Source organism: Helianthus annuus, chromosome 1, assembly GCF_002127325.2.
Source record: "Helianthus annuus cultivar XRQ/B chromosome 1, HanXRQr2.0-SUNRISE, whole genome shotgun sequence".
Lineage (NCBI taxonomy): Eukaryota > Viridiplantae > Streptophyta > Magnoliopsida > Asterales > Asteraceae > Helianthus > Helianthus annuus.
The window spans coordinates 68,724,131-68,740,307 of NC_035433.2; the positions used below are offsets into that span (position 1 = coordinate 68,724,131).

The 16,177-nt window shown below is 38.8% G+C and overlaps 1 long non-coding RNA gene across 1 annotated transcript; it reads left to right on the forward strand.

Moving 5' to 3' along the window:
- The first annotated feature begins 13,447 nt into the window (after positions 1 to 13,447).
- Positions 13,448 to 14,842, forward strand: LOC110936505. Its single transcript, XR_002590083.2, has 3 exons — positions 13,448 to 13,567; positions 14,116 to 14,172; positions 14,578 to 14,842. It is a non-coding gene; the product is annotated as an uncharacterized LOC110936505 (long non-coding RNA).
- The last annotated feature ends 1,335 nt before the right edge of the window (positions 14,843 to 16,177 follow it).

Consider the following 16,177-nt stretch of genomic DNA (forward strand, 5'->3'; position numbering starts at 1 on the left):
GAACCCGAGTGACCACCAAATGAACTTGGTCTATTGGTAAATTGGCCTGCCCTCCCTAGTGGAGGCGCAGGTTCGATTCTTGCTTGGGCCATTTTCAAGGGACATCTGGGTGAAGGGACGAATCGGGGCTTTATTCCCGTGTTCGAACCTGATGGGGGCGAGGGTTTACGGATTCCATCTGGTACCCGCGCAAAAGACCTTCCAATGTTATGAACTATATAAGATAGTACTAATATAATTATGTTTATATTTGATTTACGCTGCTAAGGTAATATGCTCGTTTAAGAAGTAGAAAAATAACAGTTTTTAATTATAGATTAACAGTTAATTTTTAATAATAATTTAGAATTAGATATTGATTTTTAATTAATTAATAATATTATTATAAAAATTTATAATAATATTAATGAATTGATGGAGATAATGACATGTAGCATTATATGAAGTCTTTTATTAGTATTAGATTAGATTAGATATTATGTGTTAGATTAACCTAAAGACAAGTGTATTCGGTAAATGATTGGTTTGAAAGTATTCATTCGATTACTTTCCTATCATTGGTGCTCTAAAGCACACACCCACTACACCCATGCTTTGACTACTTGTATATCATGTATCTACAGTTGTAATTTATATGGATGCATGACATGCTCAATAAGCATCAACATTCAAAAGTAGTGCTGCAAATGAACTTAAATATTTCGTGAATTGCTTGGCAAGAAGTTTGTTTGTGTTCATTCGTTTAATAAAAAAACAAACATGAATAAAAAAATTTGTTTGTTTAGTTAAACAAACAAACATGAACAAAGATCTTATTCGTTCATTTGTGTTTGTGAACGTGTTCGTTTATGTATGTTTGTGCTTGATAGTTCACAAAGGTTTTTAATTGTTATATACTTCAAAATTCCTACTAATAAATATTGAATAAATATTAGGGTATTGTATATTATGAGTTGATTTATAATACAAAGGGTTTAAAAATAAGAAGTGTAAGAAGTCACCATAGAGTGACAAGTGTCTATGGAAGTGTGACAAATGGCACCAAACCGGTAATTTCCATACACTTTAATAATTATTTATTGACCGCAATTATGTGCTTAAACGTCAACATTGTCTGATTACAAACTATACAAGTGAATCCGTGCACGTTTGTTACTACAAAATATTGCTTTATGCATTAACAAGAGCGTTACGTCAGAAATACTAGTAAACTCACCGGTAAGACACATTGTGTCAACAGAACTGCAGAAAGCAGTCAGACATTAGAACTGAGGCCTAGGTGTAGGTCCAACGTCAAGAATACATTAAAACCCAAGAAGTATATACAAGGGTTAACATATAGACTTTACGGAAGCTAAAATACGCACTAAAAAGCACCTGAAATGCACTTTAAGTGCAAAATTCTGCATTTATTAATAAATTCAGCATTGCAACATACTAGTAGGATGCAAAAATATGGCAGAATAATCCTGTATGCTTTCCTAGGTGCCGAGAATTAATTGTGTTGCAAAAATATATATAAAAGACACTTTACGGACTAGTCAAACACTTTAACGAAACGGTATCAAACCGAACAACCGGACATTACCCGGGACACTAAATTTTTGCCAAACACATTGTTTATTTATTTCTTGGCTAGTCGTGATCCCCGAACACCCTAACACCCACTAAATGTGAAATAAATATCATGTGCAAGCTTATACCTTGAAATCTAACTATCCATTACAATCTAGTTGCAAAATCTTTACCTTAACCCCCCCCCCCCAACCGAATTCGGTCCATATGGACCCACAAAATCATCCACCATGTTCCATATCTTGTGCAAGATTACATCTTATTATTTTAGTAGATTGTTTACTTGTTGGAGTTGCCATAATATATGATCATATCTATAAGAAGCATGGCCAAGATCACAACCATCATTCACAATCTTACACCCTCACTTCACTCACTCTCTCTCTCTTTCGGCTCACCCCAAACCGCCACCATCACCACCACAAACTTCCATTTTCAAGTCTTATTCAAGTGTAGAAGAAGGGTTATAGGATCTTGCATCTTGTGGAGCTTCAAAGGAGCTTTGTTCTTGCTTGTTCTTCATCTTTTTCTCATCATCTTCATCATTAGATCCTACCCTAGCCTTGTGCTAGTAGTAAGTTACTTGTACACCCTTGTTCATCTTGTTTTTGTGATCAAAAGTTGTAGTATGTTAGTATGTTCAAAATCACTAAAGAAACAAGAATACTAAAAGATGAACATGAAACTTTACATGAAATCTTACATTAAAAGTTTACTTGAAGATGAAAAATGCTACTAGTTTGATGTTGTAATGGGTATATTGTTGGTTTTATTATTAATTTTTGGTTATGTGATGTTAATCACCATACAATCTTGTTAAATAATATTAGGAGACATGATTTAACAAGAAAAAGAAAATGGTTATGTGATACACAAAATAACCACTTTCTAGTTAGACATGAACTTGATGAAAATAATTTTTCACAAAATAAAATTTTACTAGTAAGTTGATGAGTTTGTAAATCCGAGAGTTACAAGGCATTTTTGTAAGCAACCAAGTTAGAAAATCAGTTTTTGGAAAATCATGACTATTACAAACACTTACACTATTTTTAGAAATGAATCAAGTATGAGAATGTTTTATTTACAAGAAGAGTTCAAAGGGGATAATTTTTGTGAAAATTATTTACAAGTTGTAAACACTAAAGTATTTTATGAGAATGATTTTTAAAGAAGTAAATATGCTTCGGAAGGTAACTAAGTCCACTAAGGGCTTTACCAAGTTACTACGCGTTTTCGGGATACATCAAGTTCATAATTAGTGTGTAACGTATATATCTTTGCTCTTGGTGATGTAAAAATTGTGTAAGACTAATTGTTGGTGTTGGTGATGATTTTAAAAGAAAATAAACACATGTTTTGAAAACATGGGAAACCTCCATTTTTAGGGGAAACCCTGTCAAAATTTCTATGGAATTTTGACACTTAGAAAAATATAAGTTTTTGAGAAACTTATTCTCTAAAAATGTGCCTAAAAACATTTACCAAGGTTTCCTTAATTTTTGTAAACTTCAAGTAAGGAAATGATGATTTCTTCAAGAATAAAATTGATAATAAGTATGTGTATTTTTTTTAGAAAGATATATATATTTATTGATCACAACATTTGTGCTAAGTGTATGTAGTATGTGTTATATGTAATAGTGTATTAGGACTTGAAAATACACTAAATACTCGTAAGAAGTGAAAATACAAAAATACACATCAGTATACAAGATACATAATTCGGTTGCAAAGTGCAAAATACAAGATACTTATATTAATTTTTGAGAAAATAATATAAGTAAGATACATAGTTAAAAATATAAAATATTTTTAACACAACAATACAAATATAAAAGATAGTGACTTATGCTTGTACGATACAAGTCTAGTGACTGACGATAATAAAACACGTTTAGGTCTCGACGCCTTATAAGCAAATCCGGTGAAGTTTACGACGTAAGGAACGCAAAGTTGTGAGTTCATGCTCCCCCTTTTCTTTTAACTGTTTTCAGTTTTATAACTTCGGGGGTGAAATACATGTTACAAATATTTCAATGTTTACAAAATGGTATGATGTGTACAAAAACAAGAAGCAATCTTGGTGAAAACTAGTACCAAGAAATGATGCGAGAAATGATACATGATACGAGAAATCGTGTCACGAATATGGTACCATAAGCACCATTAATCAACAATTACCTATACCGCAGAACAAAAGGTTAGATCTAAAGGGTGTCGGGCAGCCTCACTCTTGGTGAGAACGAGTACCAAGCAGTGCTTTTGTTTCTCAGAATATGCCAACTAGAAAATGCCTAAGGTTTGGTTGCTTCCTATGTCATGTCACATGTTAATGGCCTTGCAACCCATTAACAACCCTAATACACACAAGATTACTTGTGTTGTACAAGATACAGATATACATGACTTACTTGAGATCCAGAATTACTTGATTTTTATGAAATACATACCATGTTTTTCATACAAAGTATACAAACGTTTAATACAAGAACTGCATGAATTCACACCAACATTATGTTGACGTTTTTCCAAAACTCACATGTATTTCAGGTAACTAGAAGTGGATGTGCGCGAGGCTTTACTCATGCTTGTGGATGTCGCTTATGTTTATCTTTAAATAAAGTTGTAAACTTTATAAGACAATGTTTTAAGTTATCTTGCGATGTAAACGCTAACTTATGTTTTCAAATTATGAAATGTTTGGTTTTTGAAGTGATTTTTACGAGCATGTAGTATGTTTACCTTTTTATGCAATGAGAACCTTTCATGATCACACCTCGTGCTTCCGTCGCAGAAAGGGGTGTGACAGATTGGTATCAGAGCTGCGATTGTAGTGAACCAGTATTCCTTCTCGAGTCTAGTCTACAATCTCGAGGATCCTTTCACGAAAACGAGTTTCAAAAAGTTTTCATTGCATAAAACTTCCCGCGACATCCACTACCTGAAACTGTTTACATGAGTCAAGAAGAGGCACTACGAGACTTAAGGTGCACAGGAGTAGCACTTGTCTTTAACTAAGAAATTACTTGCAATTATGTGTGATAATTAGCTTATACTAGGAGTAGAATACCGCTAGTACACATGACTTTACCTGGAAACAATGGCCTAACTGAAGGAAGAGATACGAGGATGAAACGAACTGTGCGGACTGTGCAAGGAGTTACGTAATTATGGATGCATACATAATTATGGAACTCAGTGCACAGAAACCATGGCAAGTCTTGTCACATATTGATTCCCTTACTGCAAGAAAAAGGTCAAACGTATACTCTTTGGAGTAATGACTTAGGGTATAAAGACAAGAACCGCCAATGTGAAGTAAGGTGTTTACCTAATTATAGATGCTTGTTGCTGTATGAATTAATTTATGCATTGCGCGGGATGTTTGGTGTCACTTATGTAGTATATGCCTACGTATAACTATACACTACTACGGTCTCGTATGACGATATCAAACGAATGTCTGACCCTATTGTGTTATGTTCTGCCAGAACATGGCACCCAGAAGAGCTGTGAACGCTTGTGATCAACCTCCACCTCCCCCACTGCCAAAGACTGCTGAAGAGCTAAACGCTCTACTGGAAGAAAGGATCTCCGCAGCTATCGCCCAGTACGAGGCGAACTGAACTCAAGACAGTGGCGGGCCAAGCAATGCTAGACGTAATGGGAATGGAGACTCATCTGGAGGAAACGCAGCTCAAGGTTGCACTTTCAAGTAGTTCCTCGACTGCAAACCCCTGAACTACGATGGCACCGGAGGAGCAGTAGCGTTTGTACGCTGGACGGAAAAGACTGAAGCCACTATCCGCATGAGCAAGTGTACTGCGGACCAGCAAGTCACTTTTGCTACTGGGTTGTTTGTCGATGAAGCTCTGACTTGGTGGAACTTGCAAGTCCAAACACTGGGTGATGATGCCGCGTATGGCATGACTTGGGATGAACTGAAAGAGAAAATGAGAGAGAAGTACTGCTCTCTTTCCGAACTCCAAAGGTTGGAGACGGAGTTCTGGCACTTGACTATGGTAGGTGCTGACATCACTGGGTATACTCGAAGGTTCCATGATTTGTCTAGGGTGATTCCCTACATGGTGACTCCCAAATTTAAGCACGTTGAACGCTACATTTGGGGACTGGCCCCAGAATTTCGCGGCATGGTAAAATCAGCCAAACCCCAAACAATCACTGAGGCTGTAACTTTGGCTGTCAGCCTTACTGAAGACTGTGTTCGTATGAAGAAACTATCACTGAACCCAACAGAAAATACCGAGACGCATGCTGAGTCGTCTGGTGACAAGAAAAGGAAACATGCAAACCTGAATCAAGAAACTCGTAATAACAAGGGTTTCAACAACAAGAAGCGTGACACCAACCCACCTAAAGAGGCAAGAACCCTTACAGCAGCAAATGATACTGCAGCCAAAGGATACAAAGGCACCCTGCCTAAATGCCAAAAATGCAAGTATCATCACGAAGGAGCTTGTCGCGTTCCAAGGTGCGACAAATGTGGTAGGTTGGGTCATCAAACGGAAGACTGTTGGGGAAAAGGAAACAGGAACGGGAACGGAAATGGAAATCGCAACGTACTGGTAATAGAAACAACGGTGAGAATGGAAATAGCAATGGTAATCGAAATGGGAATGGAGCTGGGCGAAACCAAGGATGCTTCAGTTGCGGAAGCACTGAACATTTCATGGAGGACTGCCCAAAGAGAAACAATGCTCAGGCTCGAGCATTTGTGATTGGAGCAAGGGACGCACGCGAGGACCCTAACGTGGTCACCAGTACGTTTCTCGTTAACAATCACTTTGCATCCATATTATTTGACACTGGTGCCGATTATAGTTTCATGTCTGTAGAATTACACGTATGCTTGGGATAGAGTCTAGTAGATTGGATATTCCTTACTCCATAGAATTAGCCAATGGTAAACTTGTTGAATCGGGTGAAGTTGTTAGCGGCTGCACACTAGAACTTGGTGAACGAAGATTTAGCATCAACCTCTTACCTATTCAATTGGGTAGCTTCGATGTAGTGGTCGGGATGGACTGGATGTCCAAGAACAAAGCTGAAGTCATTTGTCATGAGAAAATCATTCGCATTCCTTTGGCGAATGATGAAACTCTCATCGTACATGGAGAAAGACGAGACGCGCCTCTGCGAATCATCAGTTGCATGAAGGCACAGAAGTGCTTAAGGAAAGGATGTGTTGCTTTCCTAGGGCACGTCGTAGATAAGAAGGCTGTGGAGCCGAAACTCGAAGACATTCCTGTGGTGAGGGATTTCCCTGAGGTCTTTCCCGAAGATCTGCTAGGACTACCTCCGCAACGACAAGTCGAATTCCGTATAGACTTGGTCCCAGGAGCCGCTCCTGTAGCCAAGGTACCCTATCGGCTTGCACCATCCGAAATGCAAGAGTTATTTACACAACTCCAGGAGTTGTTGGATAAAGGATTCATAAGGCCAAGCTTCTCGCCCTGGGGAGCTCCAGTATTGTTTGTGAAGAAAAAGGATGGAACTCTGTGGATGTATATCGATTACAGAGAACTGAACAAGCTCACAATCAAGAATCGGTACCCATTGCCGAGGATTGATGACTTATTCGATCAGTTGCAAGGATCAAGCTACTATTCCAAGATCAATCTTCGATCTGGATACCATCAGCTAAGGATACAAGAGGAAAGCGTACCAAAGACTGCATTCAGAACACGCTATGGGCATTATGAGCTTCTTGTGATGCCATTTGGGCTGACGAACGCGCCAGCGGTATTTATGGATCTGATGAACCGCATATGCAAACCATATCTCGATAAATTCGTGATTGTATTTATCGATGATATCCTGATCTACTCACGGACGAAAGAAGAGCACGAGCAACATCTCAGAACCATTTTGGAACTACTGAAGAAAGAGAAACTTTATGCAAAATTCTCAAAATGCGAATTCTGGATTCGCGAAGTACAATTTCTGGGTCACGTTGTAAACGAGAAGGGCATTCATGTGGACCCATCCAAGATAGAAGCCATAAAGAATTGGGAAGCCCCCAAAACCCCAATTGAAGTTCGGCAATTTTTGGGATTAGTGGGCTACTACCGACGATTCATTGAGAATTTCTCAAAGATAGCTCAACCGCTAACTGCCCTTACGCAGAAAGACAAGAAGTACGACTGGGGTGTTAAACAAGAAGAAGCCTTCCAACTACTCAAAAACAAGTATGCGATGCACCAATACTATCATTACCCGAAGGCATAGAAGACTTCGTGGTATGCTGTGACGCTTCACGACAAGGTTTGGGTTGCGTGCTCATGCAACGCCAGAAAGTCATTGCTTATGATTCAAGACAATTGAAGGTTCATGAAAGAAACTATACCACTCACGACTTGGAACTCGGCGCAGTGGTATTCGCCTTGAAGATCTGGCGACATTATTTATATGGTACTCGATGTACAATCTTCACGGATCACAAAAGCCTACAACACATATTTGATCAGAAGGAACTGAACATGCACCAGTGGCGATGGTTCGAGCTGCTAAATGATTACGACTGTGAGATTAAGTACCATCCTGGAAAGGCAAACGTTGTAGCGGGCGCATTAAGTCGAAAAGAAAGGGTTAAGACCCGGGTTCGAGCATTAGAAATGACTATTTGAACGAACCTCACTTCACGTATTCGTGACACACAACAAGAAGCCCTTAAGATGGAAAACCGTAAAGCTGAATACCTCTGGGGTATGTTGAAATATATGGTGCCAAATGAAGAGGGAGCCTTATACTTTAAGAAACGTATTTGGGTTCCGCTCTATGGTGGCCTACGAGAAGTCATCCTTGATGAAGCGCATAAATCGAGATACTCGATCCATCTAGGATCGGACAAGATGTATCAAGACCTAAAAGAATACTATTGGTGGCCGAGACTCAAGAGCGACGTTGCTGTTTATGTTGGAAAATGCCTAACCTGTGCTAAGGTTAAGGCTGAATATCAGAAACCGTCTGGCCTACTACAACAACCAGAGATTCCCATGTGGAAGTGAGAGCAAATCTCGATGGACTTCATAACGAAATTACCCAGGACCTCTAGAGGGCACGACATGATATGGGTGATAATCGATCGGTTGACGAAATCTGCGCATTTCCTACCAATCCGAGAAAAGGATAGCACAGGAAAACTTGCTGAGATATACCTAAAAGAAATTGTGACACGTCATGGAGTGCCTATCTCAATCATTTCGGACAGAGATGGACGCTGTGTCTCAAGAATCTGGCAATCCTTTCAGGAAGCCTTTGGATCTCAGCTAGATCTAAGCACGGCATTCCATCCGCAAACAGACGGCCAGAGCGAACGGACTATACAAACGTTAGAAGATATGCTTCGTGCATGTGTCATGGACCTAGGCGGCAGCTGGGATACTCACCTACCTTTGGTTGAGTTTTCCTACAATAACAGTTATCATACAAGCATAAAAGCCGCACCGTTCGAAGCTCTGTATGGCCGCAAGTGCCGATCGCCCTTATGTTGGGCAGACGCTGGAGACAAGCGAATGGTTGGTCCTGAACTTGTACAAGAGACAACCGACAAGATCACGCAGATCCGAGAACGTATTAAGGCAACTCGAGATCGACCAAAGAGCTACGCTGATCGAAGACGAAAGCCATTGGAATTCGAGGTGGGAGACATGGTTTTGTTGAAAGTCTCACCTTGGAAGGGCGTAGTCAGATTTGGAAAGCGTGGAAAGTTGAATCCACGATACATCGGACCATTCAAGATCTTAGAAAGAATTGGTACCGTGGCATACAAATTGGAATTACCGGAAGAACTTAATGGAGTACATGATACGTTCCATGTATCCAACCTCAAGAAGAGTCCAACACAAGAAAACGTGATCATCCCTGCGGATGAAGTGCATATTGACGACACCCTCCGATTTACAGAACAACCCGTTGAGGTTACCGACTGGAAAGTCAACAAGACCAGGAGGAGCAGTGTCAAGCTTGTCAAAGTACGTTGGAACTCTAAGCACGGACCCGAGTACACATGGGAATGCGAAGACCACTTCAAGGAAAAGTATCCCCACCTGATTAAATAGACTCCTGCGAGAGTTAGTTCAGTCTGAATTCCGGGATGAAATTCTTTCAACGGGGGGAGACTGTGACAACTGGCACCAAATCGGTAATTTCCGTATACTTTAATAATTATTTAAAGACTGCAATTATGTGCTTAAACGTCAACATTGTCTGATTACAAACTATACAAGTGAATTCGTTCACGTTTATTACTACAAAATATTGCTTTATGCATTAACAAGAGCGTTGCGTCAGAAATACTAGTAAACTCACCGGTAAGACACATTGTGTCAACAGAACTACAGAAATGTTCGTGCATGCATCTGTCGACTTCGTCTTGTATCGAGTCTTAGATTACATTGAATAGATCAGGACACGTTTTATGAGAAAATAGGAATGTTTAGGATGATAGAATGCTAATTTCGCTCCTAGGTGTTATATGTATGATTTCGCCCGAAACAGTTTCGAGCGAAATCACAAAGATCTGATTTCGCTCCTACTGTCATGTGTTGCTTATGAGCGAAATCAGAAGCACTATAAATAGTGCACTTTAGAGAGAAATCAGTAACAGAGCCTTGTATTCCATACCGAAGTGCTGTCGGTGTGAGGTTTGAATGTAATCAACGTCAGATCAATATAATCAATGATTTAAGTGAAGATTTAGCTGTTTCTACCTCTGTTTCTTGTTTTCCGCACCTGAAACAGAGTAAAACCCCTCTTAACGACTCATTCGGGTCAGTCGCACGATCCTACAAGTGGTATCAGAGCCAGTTGGAGGAGTTCTGCAGTTTACAGCCGAATTTCATCGAAATTTCTAGCTTCTACACCTTCTTTCATCATTTCAGGAAGATTTATCGGTCAAAACCAGTTCAAAGTTTCACAGATTGTTTAAAGTTGGACATAGACAAACCCTTGAAAGTTTCACGGTTAAAATCGGCCTAAAAATGGACAAAAATGACCTCCGAGTTGATTTCGCTCGAACTGGACATCTCTGATTTCGCTCGTAATATGAGTCTGATTTCGCTCCAGTTGAACAATTCAGAGGTTTCGCTCCAAAATTGTTTCTGATCTCGCTCCTAGATAAAAAAATTGCTGATTTCGCTCCAGTGTAACCATTCTAATTTCGCTCCAAGTGTTCAACCTAGTGATTTCGCTCCTAATTGTGGGTTTGCTATTTCGCTCCAAAGGTTTATCTGATTAATTCCGCTCGAAAGTTACTGTATTTGAAAAACGTGATACGTAATCATGAGTGAAGAGTTCTACAACGCATTCGCTTCATCTTCTACTACTCCGGCTTCCATCGCTCAAGCCATGAATTTGGAAAATGAGACGGGTACAACACAAAAGCCCCCGAAACTGATGAGTATCGAAGAGTACTACGGGTGGAAAGACAGATTTGAAAACTGGGTTCAGGCAAATCATCTTAGGTCTTGGGAATGTATCTTGAAGAAATATGTATTACCACGAACGGATTTGCAGGTTATCAAAGAGCTATCAGAGTTCAATGACAAAGAGCGAGATATGTATAGAGCCGAGAAAATGATGATTAGTTTATTACAGCAGGTAATCAAAGAAGACATTTTCATATTACTTCAGCATGATAAGACGTCAAAATCGATTTGGGATGCTCTTCGTGTGAAATTTGAGGGTAGTGAGAACATGATTAAGAGCAAGAAAGCGTTGCTCAAGAAAGAGTTTGATCTGTTTAGCAGTCTACCAGGTGAAGACACGAAGAAGTGAATTGAACGTTACTGCCACTTGGTATGATCTATGTCAATGCTGAGTACTACGAAAGATCGGGAAGAGTGGGTAGACAAGTTGGCGGATGCGTTACCGCAAAAAGAGTGGGGAACTTATTTGATGATTCTGAAGAATACGGATGTTTTTAATGGATTGACTATTTCTCAGTTTATTGAAAAGATTGAAAGTCAGGATTTGGAACAGCAAAAGATCGCAAGGATGAACAGTCCAAGTGGTCAACAGGATGTAAAAATGTATTACAAAGGTAGTGTTCCAGTTCCAGAAGCTGAGAGAAGTCCAAAAATCCAGACTGCGTTTAGTGCTGAGGATTCTACAGAAAAGGTTGACCAGAGTTCAACTAAAAGCAGCAGTGGATTCTCTTCATTTCTAAGTGTTAATCCAAAAGAGTCAACTACAAGTTTTCATTCTCAAAGCACAAAGACAGGAAATGGTTATGTGATCCAGTGTAACATCGCATTGAATCTTCCAGAGGGTCAAAGTTTTCCGGAAGAAGTTGTGAAAGATCACATGGCTTTACTTGGTTCTGTGTTACTCTCCTATGAAGGATTGGTTGCTGGTCGGATCGGAAATCCTATGCTCACAAAGGAGGATTACGATCAGATAGATGCCGAAGAGATGGAACTGATGGATATCAAATGGTGTCTAGCCAGTGTTCTTAGACGTGCTGAAAAGTTCAAGCTGATTACCGAAAGAAATGACTTTCTTGATGCACATGTTTCTACTTTAGGTTTTGATAAATCTAAAGTTACTTGTTTTCGTTGCAGGGAAAAAGGCCATTTCAAGCGAGAGTGCAAGAATAGGGAAGCTAGTGGAGCTCAGAATCCGTTCGGAAAAGATGATTACTACCGGAAAGCTATTTATCAGCAAGTGGGTCAGCAACAACTACAAGAACCACAGGTGGGTCATGGTAGAAAAATCGAGGATTCTAAGAGAGCATGTTTGGTGGATTTTAACTGGAACAACTACATATCACCAGAAAGCAAAGTCTGTTTAGTCAATCAGGATGATGAAAGATTACCTGAAGGCTTCAGCTGGGATATGTTTGTTGATGAAAAAGGAGAATTCAAAGCATTCATTGCTAAGATTGTTAAAGAACCAGATATGTTTACCACATGGATGAAGTCTATTGGAGAGACTGTGAAGAATGTGGAGAAAGAGTCTGTTGCATCTGATGAAAACTCAGAAAGTGCTGATGAAAGCTCACAGAGTTCAGATGAGAGTGTACAAAGTGATGACAGTTCTGAAAAAGAAATTGTTTTTGATAAAACTCCATCTGATACTGGTTCATCGGATGATAATTCTGAAAAATCTGTAGAGTTTGATCAATCACCTCCAGATGACAACAGTGATGATGAGGAAGAAAAACACATTAACATTGCAAAATCTCATCTTTCTCCTGAAAGTTTTCATTTTTATTTTGCAGATCGACTGGAGAAGCTAAAGGAGAAACGAGCTGCAAAAGAGCAACAAGAAATGAAGACTGAAAGTGTTGTTCAATTGAGAAAGTTGAAAGTGTTGCTGAGGAGATTGAAGAGACTGAGCAGGTTAATGAAGCAGAAAAGGTGACTAAAACTGAGAAAGTGATCGAAATTGAGAAGATAATTGAAGTTGAAAAGATTGTTGAAGTCATCAAGCCATGCACAAAGTGTTTGGAATCTTGCAAGGAATGTGTAGCAAAAGATGAGATGATAGCTGAATATGAGAAAAAGAAAGAGCAATTGTTGTTCAATCTCAACTATGTAAAAGAATCTTATGATGTGTAACACCCCAGTTTTCGTATGTCTTAATATAATAAACTAATAGTGAGGATTTAATGACAAAGAATGGTAAATATAAATTTTTACCATTATGAAAGTCTTATAAATAATGGTAAGTTAAAAACCCTTTGTATGGGAATAAAGTTAACTAAAGAAAAGTAACAAAGTTAGTGTGAAAATCACTAATGTGAACATACCATAAAAGTTAGGGGCTAAATGTGTAAATATAGAATAAAATTAGATAAAAAAAAAGGAAGCCAGTTTGGTCTGGCAGTGTGTGCGATCGAGAGAGAGGAGGGAGCCAAGGGAGTCAAAACCCTAACATCACAAATCTCTCAAATTGAAAGGGGAAAATTGAAGGTTTATCAATGCATGAGTTAGAAATGTTCATCCCTAAGTGAAATTAACATCAAGTAAGTCGAATTTCATGATTTGGTGATGTTAAATTAATTTGATATGTGAAATTTGTGATGCTTTATGAAATCAAACATGAATGCAAGGTGATATGAACTTGTAAGAGTTGAAATCATGCTTTAATTTCTCTATGATGATAGATTAGGGTAAAACCCATTCATGTGATAAAAGATGATCAAGAAATTGTGAAGCTCTATATGTTAATTTGATGAATGTTAGTGAAAAGGTTAGATGTAATTGATTTAGAATTATGTGATCATTATTAGGATGATAATTTCTAAGTTAGGGATGTTTTTGGTTACTCAAAGAGTGAACTATGGAAGTTGTGCTTAAAATGCTTGTACATTATGCTAAACTAGTGATACGCACACAAGGTGTTTGACAAAATGCCCAAGTGAGTTTAGTTATGGCTTTTGCATGTATACTTATTAAAATGATGCAATTTTCTTATGATAATGATGTATGTGATTAGTAAACGCCATAACGTACAATAAGGATTGTGAAAGTAATGTTTAAGAATGCTAAAGTATGAGATTATGAAATATAGGCACAAAGAAGGAAGAAGGCGCAAGTCACTCGAAGGCACAAGCATCTCAAGATCGCGGTAAGTTCATGTAAACTTTATGTACTCTATTTGTAGAATTATGTATGAGATTGGTTAGTGCTATGAATTAGGTGTAAGTTTACATTATGATTCATGATTGACTAAAAGTAATGAACTTTATATTGGGAAATTTTTTTAAGGATACTATGATGTGATAGTGAATATGGAGTGACCCGTCTAAATGGGTTAAAAAGGGACAAGTAGAATGGTTGATTGGAATGTGTATAATTGGCTTGTTTATATGGGTCAATTGATGCAAGTATATCGAGAGATATGGAATGTAGCGGTTCATTACAAATGAATCGGGAAGTGGTATGATGAATGTTTCCGAATGGAAGTGATAATGTTATTAAAGTAAAGTGTTATGTATTATGAACTAACATGTGTTGTTGTTATGAATGATAGGTAAATCACATGATTAATTGCGGCGCGCTCGGACCGAACATACACACACAACGTTGACCTTTATACGCTTCCGGTTCAAGTTGTTTCTTTTGAATGGGTCGAAACGTCCTTTTGTGTAGTAAATGTTAAACTAGTTATTAGGATGATGGTAGTAGTTTGAAGTTAAACTTTATTTTGAATAGTTTGGATTTAATATTCTAGGTAAATTGTGTATGTTTTTTTTTATTTAGCATCTTTTGAATAGTGTCATAGAATGTATCTTGAATGGTTTCGTTAAAAAGCAGGAAAATGTTCACTTTTCGAATGGGTCATGTCAAAATTTTTCCAAACCTTTGTATGAGCCTTATGTTATTGTCAAAAGTAAAAAGTGGGCGTTTCAAGTTGGTATCTGATGTGTGTAAAATGCAACATATAAATCACATCAATTAAGGCATAAAACTAACCCTTTTTTAGTACTAATGTTGGAAAAAGAGTGTTTTTGTCTTCCTTTTGTATTTTCAGGATGAAATGAGCTCAAAATCACAAAAGAAGCAAAAAGACAACTAATTCTACCATAAATACAAGAAAAAGGAACAAAAGTAGATTGCCCGGACCCTCAACGGCACTTCCCAAGGCAAAGGAGAAGAAACAGAGTCTGAACACGCCCCGTGTCCAGCGAACACGGGGGCGTGCCCAGGAAGCAGCAGAAAAGACAAACCAGTAGAAGCTTCCATTGCCCACCACGGGGCCGTGTCCAGCGAGCACGGGGGCGTGGTGAAAGTACAGCAGGCGCATTAATTGTAATTCGCAATTACAATTAATGAAGTGAGAGAATGTCAGACGGGCACGGGGCCGTGTCCAGCGGACACGGGGCCGTGTCCAGCCTTCTGTTCAGCCTATAAATAGAGGAGCTTGGCTTCATTCTCTCTCATCCCTTGGCACACCACCTCTCTCACACTTCATCCACCACCCACCACCACCATAACACCATCATCCACCACCATCATCCATTGTCCATCGTAGAGTGTGTGAGTCGTCTCGGGATCCAAGATTGATCGTAAGAGTTCTTGACAATCAAGGCCATGTTTGCCTAAGTCTCTTACATCACTTGGTGAAGACAAGTGTTTAGTATAATACTTTTATTTTTAATCTTTTGCACTTTTTATTTGGTTTTGTATTAATGACTTTAATAACTAGTTACTTATGTTGAAGGTGATCTTTCCTTATCGTTTGTCCGTGGTGTCTTGGCATTATTTTACTGTCTATATAAAATAAAAGATTTTCACCATTCATATCTCCACGGTCTATATGGAGGTATGTTGGCTACCTGGTCGGGGGTTAAGGGAACGGTTTGGTAAGGGTCTTGCCCTTGTTCAGCGTTTAGAGGTCCTGCTTGGGACCTGGGTCAAATTTAGTAGGATCTCCTTCAATGCCCATAGGTATTGGATGGCGGGGATCCAAACTCTTTGACCCCCTCATAAGTTAACTACTATTAATACTATAACCCGGCTATTTAGGACTGTATCCCTGCTGACTCAGACTACTTAGCCGAGGGTAACGTCACCGCCAAAAGCGGGGCCTACCACAATTTGCATTAATAACTTAATTCATTATCTTTCAA